Here is a 21,313-nt window from a genome sequence, read left to right on the forward strand (position 1 = left end):
AACTCCATCCACCAGTAATGTACTGGGAATTTGTGAAGAAAGAAGTGACATACTTATGAGCTGAAGATAAGATAGCCAATTCCATGGTTGATAATTTGTATACTGGCTGACAAGTTCTTAACTGAATCACAGCCTACAGTATTTCTCCTCAGCAGTAAATGACTATATTTTCAAAAATTGCCATTGCTATTGACCCTAATAGAAGGACAAAACAGAAATCAAATTAAGAGTTTTGATTTCAGAAGAAGAGCTAAAGATGTGTTCCATAAAGTCCATGATCCTTTGGGATATTTTATTAATGATATTAATATCTGGGAACCACATTAAAATAACATAGCTCATTAATCTTAAAAAATATTGACTATATATGCAGTTATCTCCATTCTGTCATGACAAGTTAAGCCTCTAGAAGAACCAATACCTGAAGACGTAATTGTGAGAAAAGCCAAAACAGATACCTTGCCTTCTTGTTTTTCCAGCAGTTTCCAAACCTTTTTAGAGTGAAAAGAGACGGCAGTCATCCATTCCCTTCTATACTTCAGCTTGCACACTAGAGTCAACTCTGAGGCAGACTTGGATACAAGAACATTTCTGTTTCAAGTCGGTGCAGAAATTTTTGCCAAACATTTTGAATATCCATTTCAATCAGATACTTTCATTTACTGCCCATGTGAGTGTCACCCCATGGCTCTGTCTAATTCTGTGTAGCTTTCCTAAAATCCCAGCCATGCTTTTACAACAGGAAAGGTATAGTGTCACATTAATTCAGCTCAGTCCTTGTGGAGACAAGGTGCTGCTGTTCAATTCTGAAGAAGCCAGACACGGTTGAGCTAAATTATTTCAGTTATGTGGAAATAAAATCTGCCATGCCATGGCACCATGGGATTTATACTGAGACAGTCAGTCCCACATGAAACTTGCCTTTCACTGGAGTCTTCAGCATTCATGTCACCACTTCCTTGCCAAAACATGGAAAAATAGAAGTGTCCATTCATCTGCCTGAATTAACATTGACAAATGGATAAATTCTTGAAAACCTCAAGATTTCCGCAACTATATGCCTTGGAATGTGATGCAATCCTCTGCTAAACTTTAAATTGATGAGGTAATCTCCTACTTCTTTTTTTCTGAACATGTAGTTACTGCTCTTTCTTTTTGAATTCAAACCTCCTAGTCTTTTTACAATGGAAAGAGAGAAAAAAAAATGTGACCCTTTCTTTTCTAGTGTCATTTTTATTTTGTGGTTAAACACTGTTAAATGCTGTTCTTTCACCAACCTTCTCTGTTCTTCATACACTGCTCTGATTTTTCCCATATTTTCTTGTAAGGAAAACAAAATCAACCAGTTAACCTAGCTGAAAAAAAATAATAATAAATTTTGTTTCCTTACATACTATGTTGCACTTTTAAAGGCTCAGAGTTATTTAAATGATGTGCGTGTGTGTGAGAAGTAAAGCATGTCTTTATACTGTGAAAGATGGGATTGAAAAGTACATTTGCAGCTTTCTGGAGTTTCAGGTTTAGATTCTGAGTTAAAATAATATAGGCTTATATATACTGAGATTTTCAAAAGGTTTGAATATTGGCTGTAAAACAGGAGTTATAACTATCCAAGATTATTTTAAAAATTCTTAAAACTCATGGTTGGTGGACCAAAAGACTGACACGCTAGACAAGGGATCCATGTTACTCCCCTCATTTTAAGTGGGTCTTTCAATTGACCTTGATGTAGAATGAGTTTTTTGCTCATTCAGAACAATTGATGGTTTTTTTCTTTACCCATTTTGTGTTTTGCTTCTTCAGCAAAATCAAAAATATTGTGGATATTGCTGAAAAATAATCATAGATCCATCAAATCAGGTTATTTTGAACTAAATGGGTGATAAAATGGGATTAAAGGTCATCTAGGAAGACTTTTCCTTTTTGATTTGGTGTCTCCTTTGCACTTAAAGTGTACTAGGTTAATAGGCTAAAACAGATATTTTTTATATGAGCCAAAGGCCAGCAAGTTCAGTGTTCTAAGTCTGAGACCTATTGAGGCATTGATTTTGCTGCCAGTGTTGCTGCTGCTCCCCTATTGACTTAAGCAACAACCAACCGTTAATTATGAGGCTATATGCAGTGAAGATGATATGTATATCTTACAGTTGCAGTGGATCAAAACCTTTTGATATGGAGCAGTGCAGATAAAATACATTTATATCCACTACTGCATTTGTAGGATATCTATACATTCACTTAGTAACCTGAATACGAATTCTGATCAGCACACAGAAAGTTCTTGAAGGCCAGGAATAAGTTTTATCTTTACTATCGTTGAATAACGCTAAATGTTAAAATCATTTCTACTTAGAAAGTTATAGGGCATGAGCTACAACTGATATTTAGAGTAATATGCTGCTGCTGACATCTTGTGGAAATGTATGATAAAATAAAGCAACTGGAAAATTTTATTTGGGACGCAATTACATCTGAATGAATAAATGGTAAAAAAGGTCATCTAATTCTGAACATCATAAAATATAAGAATTCAACAAGGTATTCAGCTACCCTGAAATAAAAACTGCATTCTCCTTTTCGTTAGAGGAAATGAAAGGCTTATATGTAAGAAAACACAGGCACATTTGTTGCTTTAATTAAGAGATGAAACTGTTTTGTTGAACTGGAAAACAGGCAAGTGAAGAAGGTAAGCTGCTCTTATTGGCAGTGAAATAGGAGATAATATAGAAAAGAAACATGGAAAGATCTGGAAGAACTACTACAGTCTTACCTTCCTTCCCTCTGGCCTTCTTAGGATCAGCATTATGGCATTTTGCTATTATGGAGATAACTATTTTGGGGAAAGCAGATATTTTTAGGTTTTTTTGTTTGTTTTTTTTCTTTTTTTTGGTTTTGGCTTTGTTTGTTTGCTTGTTTTGCGACCAGTCATAGTATATATTTTACCTGTATAAATACATAGGTGTGTATAAGTAGACACACTCACAAAAGATGGAGGAGTACTCTTCTACGCTAAAGAAGACTTCAGGAGTACAAAGTTTTTATTTGCATTTCTCTGTTATTGTTTCCTTAACTGTTCTAAAACAGACAAAGAATCATAAGGATAATTAAATTTTGTTGAGTTTTGTTTTGTTTTGTTTTTTTAATATGAAAGGAGTATCCAACTGTTTCAAAGTGTGGTAGAAGGTATGCTGACAGACTCTCATTGTCATTAGAACACGGCATTGCATCCAGCCTGCAGTACTGGTTGCATTCCAATCCAATATAGCCTACACATAATCATTTGACTTTGCTTTTATGCCTCTTGCAGCATCTTCATTGTAGCCTGTTTTCAAAAGCTTGCACTACATTTGTCCTGCTGAGCGTGTATGCTTCTGCCCTATTACATATTTAACTGCTTTATGCGCCAATCTACTTGACTCTGTGTGTGTGTGTGCATGTGCATATAAATGAATTAAAAGTCTTCTGATGAGTTCTGCATTGACTTCACTTTTTTTTTTCTTTCCAAATTGCTTTAAGAGCTACAAGGTGTTGTATATTGTGCACAAGAACTGTGCAATGATAACAGTGATAATGGATACGAATTTTCTAATTTTCCATTGGTAATACATAACTAACCTGTACTGAAATCACAAAGCAGTGACAAAGCTGATGATGTGACTCAGGTAACAGTTTATCACTGTCTAAGCACTTGAATGTCACAGCAATACAGGGCTCCAAAATATGGCGTGATCTCTCTAAAAATGTGAAATAAGCAACAGACTATCAGTAATGTTTATGATTTAAATTCAGTGGAGTTCTATAGGCAGACTGTTAAAGGAAACTTCAACAATGTTCATGCTGCCAGCAGTACAGTTTCCTACTGTATACTTCTACAACGTAAACCTTAATACTTTCAGGCAGGATGCTAGAATTAATTTTATTTTACATCTATCTTTTGCCTAAATGAAGCACAAAATTTTTATTAAACCAGAGCAGACTAAAGTGAGATTTGGTCTTAGAGAACAGTCTAAGCTTATGAATGAGTCTGGGCAATCACCATCATGAAGAATAAAGCTGTCATGGGAGAGGCAGCTGGGGGTCAGGAACAGGGTCTGCACCAGAGGGTGGTGGGCATGGCTGGAGTTCAAGGTATGTTTGAACACTCTGAGACAGAGGGTGTGAATTTAGGGGTGTCCTGTGTGGACCCAAGGGTTGTCTTCAATGGTCCGTTTAGGTCCATTTCAGCTGAGGGGATTCTATGATTACCAAACAGAAAGTGAGCTTCCATCTGAAAGATCTTATGTTTGCACTTTCTGATTATCTGTGAAAAGATAAGGGCTTCTGATGGGAAAATAACCCATTCAAAAGCAGTTAAGATCTGTAATACAGCTCTTCACTTGACAGCTTTTTCCTCTTAGATCTTTATCTTAGGCTCTTTCCAGTATTTTTATCTTCTAAAAGCATTTACAAAACAGATGAGGGCAAGCCGATATTTCTGCATTAAATTATTTACTGTTGTGTAAATGACAGCTAGTAGCTGTCTATTCCATCCTAAGCAGTACTATCCAAATCACAGCACAACACCGACAGCAGATTATTTTTGCTACATGAATAATATTCTTCAATGAGAACAAATGACTGTGTGCAAAGCACATAAAATCAGCACCTTTCAAAGCTGACAAGAAGACATCCTATTTTAAATTCCTATGACTCAATTTTTAAGTGATACAGTGCAAAATAATAATAATAATGATGAGGAAAAAAAAATAAAGCAAGAACTATTTGCTACAGCTTTCTTCTGCAGTATGAACCTGAGCAAACATTGATATAATAATAATAATAATAATAATAATAATAATAATAAAAGCTTAGCTTGTACAGTATTTAGTCAGCATAACACCTAAAGAAAAAATTCTATTAGGAGTAGCTTGTGGATAAAGAATAGAGAAATATGAAGTGAGGAGGCTTTCTCGTATCGGGAAATTTTAGGAAGGAAAACTGCAAATGTGATATTGCATATGAACAGAAAATCCAGTGTTTCAGTAGTGTCACATTTCTCTGGTAAAACTGTCAGTGCTGCCCAGTGCCTTGTGCCATGTTTGCCTCTTGTTTTCTCAGAACCCTCGGATCATGGTGAGAATCAACAAGCATAGTGTATAAGCATTCTGAACACCCAAAAGATGGTCAGATACAATATTCTAACCCAGAAGCTGTTGTTCAAAATGCCAGTTTCCTTTTACTTAAAAAAAAATAAAATAAAAAATAAAAAAAAAGTATAGCTTTTAGTAGTCTGATAGAAATACCATTCAGAGTGTGTGTGGAAAGAAAGGAGTGCTGGTGGGGAAAGAGATCCTGCACAGAAGAATATGAATTGAGACTGAGGCAGGTAGCCAAGCTTCTTTCAATTTCCCTGGAAATCAGTAACATAGAAGAACCATTCATTTGCACAGTATGAAAGCAGGTGTGCAATGTGACTAGGAGGGAATAAATGGCAGTGTGTAATCTGAAAAAGGTGATAAATGCTGTAATTGTTAACTGCCCCGGTTGGTCTCCCTAAGCAGAAACTTGGCTCAGAAAATACTGAAACAAAGAGGTGTTGTTTAGGTAATTAGTTACTATTCACTTTTGCAGAATGGTGGCTTTAAACGTACAGTTTTGTTCCAGACTTTGTTAGCTAAAAGGCTTATAGCACTTTGAAAGGAAACGAAACTGTAATATTTAAAGCTAAATTTCAGTAACTCACAGGCCAAGGAGACAGGCGAAAAGAAGTTGTACAGAAAAGAAAAACAACTAAGAGAAAAGAGACAAAGGTGGTTTCCCAAACTGTAGTTCATCGTGAGATAATAATGGGCTGTTTAAATCAGTCTTAAGATTTTTAGGACTTTTACCAATTTCTGTAAAATACTGACAAGTCTGCAAGGCACTTGCTTGCTTCTTTATGTGAACTGTTTAGCAATATTCCCAATTTAAAGTTTTGCTGTGCCTGATTAAAACTAGTAGTTAAGGTAGTGGACAGATAAGAAAAACCAAATAAGGGATAAACATCCCATGACATTGGAAATGACAACTGTAAGCTCAGTGGAGGAAAAACAAGACTGAAATATATTTATATCTTTTCCATTTTGCCCAGAGGAAGGATGCAAAGTCAAAACAAATTTCTGTTTTGAAAACTAAGCTAGCAAAATCTTGTCAACCCAGTAACTCTTAAAAGTTGACCCCTATGAGTCTTTTGGAGCAGCTTCATAGGGAAATCTTTGTTTAGGATGGCAGAAATCTCAGGACCCATTGCCTCTTTCACTTGCAGCCTCATATTAGCCTCAACCTGTTTTAACACAAATTCCTAAACCCCTGATTAACACAAATAATTAAATTTGATTTTCTCAATCAAACTGTGGGTTAATTGTGCACTGACAGAAAAGAGAAGTTAGATAGAACGTGGCATGAGATAAAAACAAAATAGTTACTATTTATTGAAATTCCCTCCCTTCATTGCAAATGAACATTCAAATAATGAGTAACAGAATGTACCAAATAAATACACTTGTTTCAATAAAAACAACTGTTCTGTTCTTCCACATAAATCTAACACCAAAACAAACGTTATGTACTTGTGACCACCTGAAAGAACAAAATGTCCCCAGAGATGGTGATGCTTGAAGGTAGTAAGCCATTCTCACTGTTCAAGCCTTGTGGTAAATAAACAAAATTCTGCAATGTCATGTTTTCTCTAGGTTAGACAGTAAATAGTATAGAATTAGAGCACAAGATGTTATGATAGTTATAGATGCTCTACTTCAAATTTTAATTAGTATGACAAACAACTTTATGGCCAACACCCAACTTTCCTCCCTCCCTCCCTCCCTCCCTTCCTTCCTTCCTTCCTTCCTTCCTTCCTTCCTTCCTTCCTTCCTTCCTTCCTTCCTTCCTTCCTTCCTTCCTTCCTTCCTTCCTTCCTTCCTTCCTTCCTTCCTTCCTTCCTTCCTTCCTTCCTTCCTTCCTTCCTTCCTTCCTTCCTTCCTTCCTTCCTTCCTTCCTTCCTTCCTTCCTTCCTTCCTTCCTTCCTTCCTTCCTTCCTTCCTTCCTTCCTTCCTTCCTTCCTTCCTTCCTTCCTTCCTTCCTTCCTTCCTTCCTTCCTTCCTTCCTTCCTTCCTTCCTTCCTTCCTTCCTTTGTTCCATTTTTATTTTCTTTTTTCTTCTGTTCTTTTTCTTTCTTTCTTTCTTTCTTTCTTTCTTTCTTTCTTTCTTTCTTTCTTTCTTTCTTTCTTTCTTTCTTTCTTTCTTTCTTTCTTTCTTTCTTTCTTTCTTTCTTTCTTTCTTTCTATGCTTAAATATAAATGAAAACAAGATAATGTGTAATGGGTACATTCTTTCACTGACATTTTAAAAATGCAACTGTGCAAGTACCTGATTAATCTTCTGTTCTGCCCAGGTTTCCCACAGTCAAGTACATTTAGAGTCAGAAGCAAAATTGATTGCCTCTTCATTAGTAATTAACAGTGGGATACCATTCCTATCACATAGATTGGTGAGGCATCTAATAATAACAGCCTCATTCTCTATTTGTGTTTGATCCCTGAAGCATCAGTGAACATTTCTGACATTTCAGATGTTTTTGATAGTAAAAGAGGTGCGTTTTCCTTGTTTTTGTTTGTTTGTTTGTTTTACATTCTAGGAAACTCCTGCAGAAAAGATCATTCTGAACAGGAAAGTCTGACTAAAACAAGTGCAGAAATCTAATTCAGACTGGATGCCATCTGCTGGTGAACACCAGGAAGGAATTCTGCCATTGCTTTAATGTCTTTCATGTAAAATATAGGCTTTACTCTAGACATTCAAATTCATAAACAGAGCAGACAAGCTTCCAGCTGTGGATATAATAAGAACAAGTTCTCCTGTACAGCCTGATCTGCCTGCCTGAGGGTGACTCCTGGCAAAATTTCCCAGCAGGTTCCTACTCCTTTTTCTGACCTGCGCTAAGATGTCTCCAGCAAGTCTCCTGAGCAGGAGTGATTCCCTCTACACTAGCTCCATGGATCATACTGCAATACCCCCTGGCTGTACTCATATTGTACAGACCACTCTGCTTCTTATTTCTATTATCTCTCATAACTAGAACACCTCCTTGCACCTCTGTTAGCAGGACTTCCATACAATGACTAGCCAAATCAGTACATTAGTATTGCTAATCTCTGTTCATTTTCAAGAGTCTTCTAAAACCCATTCTTGAAAGAACAGATGAAAAGAGCAACTAGACAGTGGTTTACTAAAGAAAAGCAAAACCATACTAAGCAACAACATGAACAACAAACAAACAAACAAACAAACAAACAAAATTCTCCCAAATCAAATGTATAGACCAGAAGGAGGTGTCACTACTCAAACTTATATCCGTGACAGTCAGACTGTAGGATTTTATGCGCAAGTATGTTGGCAACTAACCCTCCCAGGTGCTAAAAAAAGGCTTCTGCGTCAATGACCCACATCAGATGATCTCAGAAACGTGGTATGGTGTTCTAATCTGCTTCTGTTTGTCTCTTGTCCAGTAGTAATACCAGATAGCCAGCACTGGATACTGTGTTTGAGATGCAACTGGAGCATGGTTCAGTGTCTTGTCAAATAATAGTGAAATTACATTCACATTATAGTAGTGCTAAAAAGGCATGAGGTTGCTTATTCTTGATAAACTCCTTTTTCCTTTTCCTTATCTAGCACGGTAGATATATAGAAGTAATTGCAGAATCTATCAAAAGAACATACTCCAGCCAGAGAGCCCACAACATGAGTGTGATTAGATTTACATGTTAAAAAAGAGTAAGAACTTCTTTGTCTATTCTATTTTGATTACAACTATGAGCTATCAAAAGCAACACAATAATTCTCTAATTGCTACCTATTACTGTGCTATAGGCTGAAGAGAGAATTAAAGTTCTAAATTTCATTTGAGCTGGTCTGGCACAGTGGTGATAGAATCCTTAATGTACCAAATGTACTGCAGCTGGGCCAGTGTTTCTAGAGAATAGCAGGGTACATTTCACAGACTGCAAGTAAACATCTGCTATTCCAGCTACAGCTGTGTGCCAAAGCCTTTTGCAAAGATGTTTGTCTGAGGCAGATGCAGCCTCTTTCAGAAAAGGCATGTGCTTTGACTTGTTTTATACTGTTAGTTTTTGATAAAAGCCTAGCAATAGCACAGAGAAAAACACCCTCTGTGTCAGAACAAGACAATTTCTGTGCTTGTCAAAAAATCTGTGGCCAGTTCTCAGAAAGGGAGCCAGTACAAGTTACACAGCCAAACCAGCAAATGTTGCAGATCTGAATGCTTGTGTACAGATTTCAACCCAGCAAATTATTACTACTAGCATGTTTAAAATCAGCTTATGCTTTTTGCTGGTTGGGGGCTTAGGTTCATGATTATGCCTGAGAATTAGTTAATCTAGAAACAAGAGAGATGTTCCATAAGCTCAGGATGAATCCATACTAAGAGACCTTGTTCTTTCTTAAAACTTACACATTTCTATAAAAAATGATATTTAAAAACAAACAAAATACTGGTTACTGACTTTCCAAAAGTTTGATTGACATTTTCAGTACAAATATGAAAAAAATACGGAGAACTCTTCACCTCATCCATACCTTTTGATCACATTCAGACTTATACCAGGGATTTTCCTTTTCCTCTGCTGTATTTACAAGAAATTCACTCTGAATTCAGGTACATTTATGAAAAGATTTTTAAAAAACCCACAACAGCAGAACAGTGAGAGCAGTGGTCTTGAGCTGTATATACATTAATCAATTAATTGCAAACAATAGCAGTATAACAAAACAAAACAAAAGACTAAAGGATTATGCTTCAGATAATCACTAGTTACTGCAGCCTTCATGAAGAATGGCAATTTCATGAGTATCAAATCCCAAAAGGAATGTATTTAATGTGGGAATCAAATGTTGTAACATCGTGTCCGTAGTTGCGCTTCTGCTATCAGGGCGCCCGCCATTGCAATCGCGAATAAAAACTGCTTTTATCAGAAATACCGTCCTGACCAAAAATTATTGAGGATATTTCCAACATTTAAGAATTTATCTAAAATTCATGTAGGCAGTTCTGGTTTGTTGGTGGCAATGGTTTTTGTTTTATTGTTTGAGTTTTTTTTGAGGGGATTTGTTTTGTTGTTGTTTATTTTGAAGCAAAGCTTCATCTTTGTGTCACCCAAAATAACAGAGACTTGATTGAAATAGGAGTTGAGTGAGAAAGCCACATTCTGCCTTTCTGAATAAGAATGTGTTTTTCATCTTGCTAGGTGGATTCCATGAGCTTCCATTCAAATGTTTTTGTTTTATTTTGAAGAGTTTTTTAGTAGATAAAAAACAAATACTGTAGAGCTGCCTGCCCTGATGACCTTGCCTATAACATATCTGAAGAATGATCTTGTTTTCTTCCAAAATTCTGGAGCAAGATACCCTGTCTATCAATAACAACACGACTGCTGAACTATGGCACTTTCTTGTCAGTTAGAGCAGCTTAATGTAGTATAACATATTGTATACTGGAAGAACAGTGTAGGCATAGCTCTGCAACCAAAAGCCACTTTTCTCTTTTGTAGGAAAAAGTGGTAGAAAGTTGCCGGGTCTCCGTCGATTTAGAGAGCTCTCTTAGTTTCTTGTAGCATCAGAATAGTGTGTCCTTATTGTGTTCAACATGCATCTTATATACTATTCACTTACAAGCAAGACATTCCTGTTCCTCTAACAGTCCCTCTAATCAGTTAATTGGTCCTAGCTTCTCCCAAACAACAGTGATAAAGGATGAAAGGTTTCTTAAGAGTAACAGGATTAACAATGCATATCAATGGAACCTCCTATCTACCCTTGGATGCAAACAGGCACTGCTTGCTCTTTGTCTCACCCTCTAATCTTCCAGGGCTTCACAGTGATAAGGTCTACCAAAGAGTCTGATAAGCTCTTTGGTGACTTGCTCACGGTTATATCTTCCGCAACAAAAGTCATCACAGGATATTTGGTACTCTGTTAGCTCTATCACTTTGGATATAAAATAGGCAATTTCAGCTTAAATTCTTAGTGCATTTTGGATTAGTAATGACTTGTGCTCAAGGCATCCCTTCAAGATCTATAGCTTTCTTCTTACTTTAGATCTGAGAGAGATGTGAGCATCCCCCAGCTAATCTAGCACAGTTTGTGGGACATCAAATCAACTATGAAGATTATCCAATTCCAGCATTCACTACTCATCTCACTTAACTTTGGCACATAAACTTTCAGGTCTAGCTGAAAATTTTGGAGAGAAATTACTCCTGGAAGGAATTTTTTCCCCTCTTTTGAGGGGAATAAAATAAAATAAAATAAAGACCGTCCATTTTCTGGCTGAAAGAAATTCATAAAGGCCAAGGAACAAATAAAAGCCAGCAAAGGAAATTCCACAAAGTATTACAGGCATGAAAGAACAGCAGCACTCCATAATTAATTGCTGGAAAGCAATATACAAAATTTTCATCTTTTTAACTGGTCACACAGTAATTATCCTAAATCTGTCAGCATATCTCAGCACTGCTTTCAAACTGGGTAAAGATGTTGAAGTACAGATTGGAGTTGTTGAAATGAGAAAGCTGCTTAGGAAGGACTGAATGTTGCCTATCCAATATCCTTGACTGTTAGCACATTCCTCTTAGTCACTGTTTGTCCTGAAAACTCAAATGAAAAAGAGATTTTGCACAAGAACTTAAGGTCTGTGATTTAAATACAGAATCATGAAGCTCAGCTCTGACAGTTAGTAGTCCATGATTACTTCAGTGTGAAACTGTAGAGAGTGTTTCTCAAGTAGTTGAACAGCTCTGCAAAGTATTTCAGCATTTTAATACAGTTAGATGTCTGTGATCATATTCACTAACATGTGAAAATTCCTACTGCAAACAATCATTTTCAGTCTATGCTCAGTGTTTCCAAACTCCTGCGTCTTATTTTCATTCTTGCTTTTGAGAATATCTGGAAGTCTGTGTGGAAAACTAAATGCAGCCTCATTAGCCTTGTCTGGAAATTTGTGGAATGGATATTCTGATTCTTTCTGGCAGATCTCATGTAGATTGTCCGTATTCATTTTCTTTATAAACACATTTAGTATCCTTTTCTGTATTTATTTCGAAGCATAAAGTATGTAAGTGATTTTTTTTAGTCAGCAAATAGTTGGAGAAATGGAGTCACTGAAAGATGAGGAACAGCAGGGGTGATAATTATCAAATGAATGACGGGAAGGACTTTGCTTCATTTTAATAAATGAAGGTTTTCATCAAGAGTTCCTTATAGCACTGGCTTTAAGAGATGCTTACTGTGTGGGATGTCAGGAAGAAGATCTGAGCTCACATTTTTAACCATATGAGTGCAACATAGATTTAAATAAATAAATAAATAAATAAATAAATAAAAGAAAAAGAAAAAAGAAAGAAATTTTATGCCAGACTGATAGAGCTTCGTTCTCCTTCTGGATATACTGATGTTTCTTTGCTAGAAAATAGATTTGATGATAGTGATCCAAGATACACTGAAATAATTCTTTCACTGCAATGTGCCCTGTCAGACCTCCACTGTATCTTTCATCTCTAACAACTTCTGTCATCCCATTAAAGGAAGAAAGATGTAAAAATCTTCAGGAAACATATGCATAATATCTAAAATTATATTAGACTCAACCTGCTTGCAAAACTGTGTTTTAATGTCTGAGTCCATTTATAGTAAGTAACAAGCATCCATAGCATGTAGAAACTGTTCCTAAGTGTCTGCAAGGCACAATAGAAGTCTTTATGGAAATGATATGTGGCAGCAGGGAGAGGCAGGTGTGGAGTATTTGAAAGTCTGCAAGAAGTATATGCCTGAGAAACCTTGTCAGAGGTCACTGTTAGGTACTGTAGTTAGGAAAGACAAATTTCACTTTAGACCTGGTTTACTCAGCTTATTTGTTGCGAAATTAACTTGTGTCTTCCTCTTTTCATACAAAAAAACCCAAATTCTTAATTAACTCAGCAGGAAATGCAAATGAAAAGCAGGATATGATGTGAAAAACATATACTATCCAGCTTCACTGCACAAGCTATGTTGCAGGATAACAATAAGCAATTTACAAGTCAGGAGTTTAGTATAATAATTCCCATGTAAGCTTAGCAATATAGCCACAGTTATCTAGAGCACTGTTTTAAACTATAATGATTTTTTAAATGTCACAATGAGGTCACTTATGAACATGCACACCAGTAGAAGTAGAATTAGTAGTAGTAGAATTACATCTACATTAACAAAAATGTCTTTTTCTCAGCGTACCAGACACTGCTATCTGAAGAGACTTATTTATTACTATTTTAAATAAGTCACCTCTTGAAGTGGTTTATTTGTTTATTAAAATGTATTCAGACAGGAAATATTAGAAGCAAAGTCAATTGCTTTGTCTCATAGTACAGCATCCAAGACAGCCATAACAATAAATGTTGGTTTGATCTCAGCTCTGTAAGCACATTATAATATAATAACTCAGTACATAAATTTTTAAAATATGCCATAAAATCTTAACAATTTGCTGATTTTTTTTTTTAATTTTTTTTCCATTTTTGTACTCTAGCTGTTTTTTAGGGAAAGCAAACACATGTGGAATGGATACCATTAAACACTGACAAGGCTTTGAAGCCTCTATAAATTTGGTCATACTAACAAAGGGATCAGTAAATCCAAGGAAAACAGTCAAATGATGTCAGTAACTCAATTAAAACTGAGAGCAGAATGACACTTGAAATAGACATAGCTCAGCCTCTTCAAGAACATCCCATAAAACTATGAAATAAGCAACTATCTAATACTGCTCCATAATGCAGAAACCATATGCAGTCGAGGTTCACAGCCCTTTGAGCCTTTTCTGCTGCAAACCACCACCTGAACTCTATTGAGATCAAAGACTTCCATTCTCATGTAATTAGGGTATACAATCAAGAAAACCATGACACTGTTGAATGCTGAAAGCCATTCACTCCATGGTGCTACTGCCTGTTGCTCATGGGCAGCCCATATGATGGTCTGTCCTCTAGCTGGACCCTAAACTCTGTTACTCTGTTCTCCTGCGTCTGCTCTAGATATGGAAGCACTGCAGAATTTCCCTGGAGATGGCACTTCAATTTTCACTGGTTTTGTATAACAAATAAACTTACTTCTGGGCATAACTAACAGCTTCCTCAAACTGTTGGCCACATCTTGATCATGCAGTATATCTTGCTGTTTTATAACTACTGTCTGCTATGAAAATTTTAATAATAACCTATTAAGTTTGCAAATGTAACACTAACGGAAAATGCTAACAAATTACCTAATATGGTACAATCAGCAATTTAAACTTTTTTTTTTTTTTTTTTTAAAGTAACTCTATCTTAAGGCCAGATGCAACTCTCAAGATAATCAGCATAAAATGACCCACTGAGTTCATTGCGCAGTATTACAAGCTTCCTTTTAAAACACTCTTCTTGAGGCAAAACATTGATTTTTGTTTTGTTTTGTTTTGTTTTTTAGAAGAATGAGTCTTTCTTCAACAGCTCAAGGCCAGTTTTTCTTGTAGATAGTTTTTCACTAGAGATGCTCTATTCATTGATTCCTGATGTTAGAAAAGGAGTTGGAATGACAGAAGACAAAAATCTCCTATTTGCTATTTACCTTTCCATGTCTTCACACAATTGCTTTTAGTGAGGCTGAGATCTAAGCTGTAAAATGCCCTGGAAGGAAAGTTTGCCTTCATAAATGGTGGACACTCTGGAAAATACAGTTCAGTCCTCTTGGGAGCTTCCTATGAAAAGCAGTCTAAGTATGGAAAAGTTTCTGCATAAGCCTTTTTTCCCCTACAAGTCATAGATAATCTACAAATTAACTACAGTTTATCCACAGACATATTAGCAATTTTTACAGTTTTTTCGCTACCTTTTCTCACTAAAATACCATTTAATAAATAATATTCTGTCAAAATAGTTCGGTTATATCTGCCTACCAACAGCACAAATTCATGGTAGTGAAATTCTCTTGTGGCTCTTCTTAACTGTTCATGGAGAGCACAACAACCAAGAATTTGAAAGGAGGATGCGCTCTGCTCTGAGATATAAGCAAGCAGTAAATGATCTAATTTACTGCATTACAGAAGCACTTTGCTGCACGGGCTAATCAGAAGAGATAATACTGAGGCTTGGTTATGAATCAGTTTTGCTCTAGTGCTAAGCAACAACATAACTCATTTTGTCCAGGATTACATTCTTTTGAGAATTAGGTGCTCAAATACAATTACAAAATCAAACTGAATTTATAAAACAAAGAATCAGCCTTTCTAGATTTTCACTTACAGATGTATGCTCTGCAGGGTGAAACACTGGCTGGATAGCCAGGCCCAAAGAGTTGTGGTCAGTGGAGTTAAATCCAGTTGGCAGCCGATCGCAATTGGTGTCCTCCAGGGCTTGGGACTGGGGCCACTTAATATCTTTATTAATTATCTAGATGAGAGGATTGAGCGCAGCCTCAGTAAGTTTGCGGATGACACCAAGGTGGGAGGGATTGTTGATCTGCCTGAGGGGAGAGGGGCACTACAGAGGGACATAGATAGACTGGATCAATGGACCAAGGTTGACTGTGTGAGTTTCAACAGGGCCAAGAGCTGGGTCCTGCAGATTGGTCACAACTACCCCAGGCAATCCTATGTAGATACCAGAATTTCTAATCAAGTCAGTAATCTAAATACAAAATACTAGGCAAACCCAAAATACTAGGAAGAATCCTATCCAGTCCTTTCTAGCCTGCTCTTTTTCTCTTCAATTTATTCCTTCCTGTGCAAACCATAGTTCTGTTTATATGTTCTCTACTTGTTCCTTTGCTCAGAGAGAACAGGAAGAAGTACAGGATGTTTGAAACGCTACAGTAAGTAGGATTGGAGACAATGTTTTGCCTGATATTCATAATTGCATTCAAATACTCAGCTGGATTCAAAATTATGGTGTTTGAACCACGAGAAACTAAATCAGGTGTGCTCTCTGTCACATCTGTCAGCATCATGCTGCTGTGCACTGCAGGCATTTGTCCATAAATACTCTGTTCACAGACAGTAGGATCAGATAAAGATGTGGTAAGCAAGCGGTAGGCCTGGGGATGGCTGCAAAAGGAATAAAAATTCACTGTGCAGTAGCTGCCAGTGAATTCTTTCATTATAGAGCAGCAGGCTTTAACAAAACCGCAGGATCTTGTCAGTACCTGAAACAAGGGAAATGCCTATGCAAATATTTTGCTGGGATGTGTTCAGAAGTACAGGTATTTGCATCTGGAAAAGAGGAAATGCTACAGAAATAGCACATACACTCACAGACAAAAGCAAAGCTGAATTATACCTGAAAAGGCAGAACAGTGTCAGCCTGAAGGCAGAGATTTTCAGCCAACTTTTGCTTGAAAATGGCTTGGGACTGTGGGCAAGGGGATTAGCACTTGTTATTTGATATTTCTTCAGAAAAAAATGGGAATTTGGTTCAACCTTTACAAATAAACACGATTTCATCACAGTTGCCTCAATCCACCACTGATCTATAGTATTAACAAGCCTTCAAGAACCAAAGAGAAAATAAAACTAATAAGTTCCATATTTGGACTCAACTTCTCCATATCTGCAGTCAATTCAATAACATTTTAGTTCTTCTGCATGCTTCTCGCCCTCTTGCAGCTCATTGCATTTGGAGAAATAAGTCAACAGATTACAGAGAATGGATAGAAGCTCCCTGTTAGTGTTCACATTACCTTCTGGTAATTTTAACATTTATTGGGCACCGTCCCAGGGATCAGAGCCAGCTCTACGCTCCATCTTGTACTTTGGTTCCAGCAGAGCACAAAGCAAGGGAGACTAACAGCATTTTGGAAGAGGGTAGAAAAGTGTTGACAGAAAGTCTTCTAAACCCACTTGTTCTGAGGTTTTTATGGCAAAAGGTTTGAGAGAACCTTGCATTTCAAGACATCAAGAACAGTTGTTTTCAGAAACTGTAAGAGGTCTCTGAGTTCAGCAGATCTCTGTGGTCCACAGAGCAGCTGCAGTGCCCAGCTGTGCAAAGAATTACAAAACGTGAGTTATTACTCACAAGTTTTCTAAAGGTGATTCAAAACGGGTTTCAGAGCACAATGAAAAACCAAGATTAATTAGAAGCCTACAGAAAGCTGAGATGATGACAGAATCTGTGGAGTAGAAAAGAATGATGTTTATGAGCTGTTTCATGGTTTTGAGGAATTTATTTCTTGCAACCTCAGGCACTGTTTTTCAGTAGCCTTGCATTGTCTTCAGGTGACAGGTGTGACATAATATTTTAAGAGTGACCTGGCCACAGAACTGCAATCCACTGTAAAAGTTACTATGAATAAAGATTTTTGCTGAACCTGGGTGGTCAGGAAAGTGATGTGTGCTATGAACTGCATTAATTGCCATAAAAGAAACATTACCCATTCAAATAGACAAAAGTTATGTAAAACTACCATGATTACATGTGGACATTAGTAATCAAATACAAAGTTAGACAGCGAATAAAAGTAAAAGATTTATGCAAGTTTTTTTTTTTTGTTGTTGCTTGTTTGTTTTTTAAGAAAAACACATAGTTATGTGTTGTTGATGAAAAACATTTCTGAATGTTTTCTGAATTATTTCTGAAATAAAGTGTATTTCAGAAGATAATGATGACACTAGAAGAAGTCAGGTGTTGAGGGAGCAACTCAGCATGTTACCATCAGGCCAAAGGGCCATTATATAGAGAAAAATCTGATCCCATCTGCCATGATGTTCTTAAATCATTTAAATCTGGTGCCAAGTATAGCAGGGCATATTCCTGTGCACTGATACAGACTGTCTGAAGCAGAAATGCTGGAAGGTTCCTTTAAAAGAAATGATACCTTCCTTCACTCTAATAGGTACAGCATTTAGTCATTTAGAGTTTCCCATGGCCTGAGTCTCAAAAACTGACTAAATCAACTACTAAACCTGTTTGTTAGAACTTTTTACTGAATGTTTCTATTCTTATTGTGCAGTCTACAGAAAAATTTCTTTTGACTGAATGGTGCACATTCTGCTCCGGTACACAACAAGTTAGCCTGTACTATGGAGACAAAATCTACCTCATTTTTTAAAAGCTGATCAAGAATAACATGCTGTCATAGCCTGTTTCCTGACATAGCCTGTATAAAGTCTCATCCAATTTCCTGCTTAAGTAGATACCGTCTCCAATTTTAATATGCTGCTATTTCTTCAGTAACTAGTATCAGTAACAGTTTGAATGAATGAGTCATTTTGCACTATATTTTTTGCCTTACAGTGCAAGAACTTGAGGTTTTCATTGTTCTTTACTACAAATAATTCTTAGGATAAAAAATAAGGTAACAAAATACTCTGCAATGAAAATTTCTCTGCTATAAGTTAATTATTAGTAAATTATTTCAGAACTCTACATGAAAATGTAAACCTACTGCAGAAGTAAGCATCAGAAAATTGAACCTATGCTTCACTATGTTTGCATGTTCATAACATAAGAAATTTGAGTTTTCCCAGCCATCATTCTTCTGAAAGGTGGAGAAGGCATAATCTGTTTTACTTTGTTGTTGTTTTTTTTCTCCCTCTTCTGTATGCTTTATCTTGTTTTTATTCTGTTTCACAAATAAGTCTTGGAACCACATGCTGAAACCATTATTGACCTTCTTCCACCTAGATTTATTTTTACAGTTTTTACAGCATTACTAAGAATACGTGTGAGTGTCAGTCATCAGCATTCCATCTTGCACAATAAGCTGAAGTAATGTATCAAATTCATTTTTAGGGATGTAGAAATAGCACCTGGTACTCTGAAAGATGCAGTCAATTTGATTGAGACTAGAGATGTAAAGAAATGTTTAGCTGGAGAAGATTGGCAGAAGAAAAGGTAGAGACAGTGCCTTCTTCCGGCAGTAGAAGTTATAATTATAATTCTATTTATTTTGTACTTTTCTTCATAATAGTGCTTATCTATATCTACTGAGTCAAAAAGACTGGAAGTTCTAGTGGAGGTCATAAAATCATAGAATCATAGAATTGCTCAGGTTGTAAAAGACCTTAAAGATTATCAAGTCTAACCACAACCCAACCATACTACTCTAAGAACCCTCTACTAAATCATGTCCCTGGGCACTGCATCCAAAAGGTTTTTAAACACATCCTGGGATGGTGACTCAACCACCTCCCTGGGGAGCCTATTCCAGTGCTTAACAGCCCTTTCTGTAAAGTTTTTCCTGATATCTAGCCTAAACCTCCCCTGGCACAACTTGAGGCCATTTCCCCTTGTCCTGTCACCTGTCACCAATGAGAAGACCAGCCCCGCTCTCATCATTCTGTCATTTATTCTATAGACTGTGTAGTGCCACTAACCAAAAGCTTCATAAAACATTATATGTTGTATGTGTCTAATCCAGCAGTTAGCAGATTTGGTGTTCAGGGAATCTGGACCAGCTTTTTAAGGTCTGAGCTTTATAGAATTACATAACACAAATGAGGTCTAACCACTAGATTGTAAAGTTTGCAGGGTGCTTGCATGTTGAGGCCTATTGCTCAAACTCCTTGAAACTGCACAGCCAAGAATTCAAGAATCATTAAACTTACACCAAGAAAAAGCATTAAAAAAGAGTCTTCTGCCTGCCCTGAACACCTTTGCAGCGTCATCCCCTCCAACCATGATGTAACTGTGAAAGATGTACGTATGACCAGCATGCAGCACACGGCTACTTATAAGAGATTTCACCCAAAAACCCATGCTTCTCTTGTTCAGACAATTTATGTAAACTTGCTCAGTTTGTGAGTTACATTTATATATATGCCTACAAACAGGCATGCATAGATACACTGAAAAGACAGTGACAAATGTTTAGGAGGTTCAGTTGAGTATGTGCTTGTGGAAAACCAAGACACTAACAGCGTCTTTTTTGAGAAACTGATATTGTTCATCCCTAAAGTCCTCCAGCTCAGTGAAAGCTGGTCATTAAAACATGTTTTTAATACAGCTAGACAAAGAATGCTTGAGTAAGTACCTCTTAGAATACATAAAATGCAAAATTAATCACAGCTGGAATAACAGAATCATATAATCTTTTGAGTCAGAAGGGAGACCTAAAGGCCTTCAAATCCAACTCCCTGCAATGAACAGGGACACCTACAGCTAGATCAGGGTGCTCAGAGAACATCCTGCCTCACCTTGAATGTCTCCAGGGATGATGTATCCAAAGGGCATGTGTTAAATTCAACATGTCAAGTTCCTACTCCATCTTACTGTGAAATTTAAATGGAAGGTGTTGAGCCTTTGTTCAAGTACTGAAAAAGGATACCACTTCTTGGATTTCTCCCTTGTGTTGCCCATAGCTTGCTGATTTGCATACATATTTCATACTGTAACATGATGTAGGGCTTATTTAACACACCTATTTTGCACATGGGTAAGGAGTCCGAATATCCTTGTAACGCAGTGGAGAAAACTGCAGTGTTCTCTGAGTTCATTTTGGTATGATTGCACAGATTTGTGCCAACTATGCAGGGTTACCAACTGATCTTCTTGACAGATACATAATCTTTCATTCAGTTCAGGTCTCCTGACTCAGATATCTCTTCTCCCTGAGAAGAGTAGCATGCCATGAGGAAATCACATTCCCAAGGAAGACCTAGATCTAATTGAGCTAGCTCAGGTACCGCAATCATAAAGGACAAGAGCTTCAAAATTCCTCTCAGGATTTCTCATTCTCCACTGAACATCTGTAGACCATGACATTTTATCTTTGGTGCCATGGTTACCTGATCAGGTGCATTATGACCTACTGTAATCAATTTTCCTGACTGATATGCGTCAACTGCTTCATATTCACATGAGAATTATGCTGTAGAACAGGGAAGCTGGTCTTTTGAATGAATGCATTAAAATAGATTTGTCTTTTCTACAGATTCAATTAAATATCTGGGTTATAATGAAATATTTTCTGTAATTTTCACTCAGCAATATAAGTTTACAATTGCTTTGTCTGTGTACTTGCTTGTAATAACAAATGTTTCCAGTATCCATCAAAATGCCAGATCTCCAGTGACTTTTGGAGGAATCCGAACTGCAAAAGGAGCAGAAGGTCAGGCAGTACAGCTTACCTAGCTTATTCTCTTAAAGGAGTGATAAGATTTTCTGATGTTGTTTATGTTTTATGTTGTGTGCTGACACATTTCAAAGGATTAGGAATTAATTACATTTTGGATTACAGTCTCATACCTTGAACAGTGCAAATGTGAATCTGT

The sequence above is a fragment of the Excalfactoria chinensis genome, chromosome Z, assembly GCF_039878825.1.
Source record: "Excalfactoria chinensis isolate bCotChi1 chromosome Z, bCotChi1.hap2, whole genome shotgun sequence".
Classification (NCBI taxonomy): Eukaryota; Metazoa; Chordata; class Aves; order Galliformes; family Phasianidae; genus Excalfactoria; species Excalfactoria chinensis.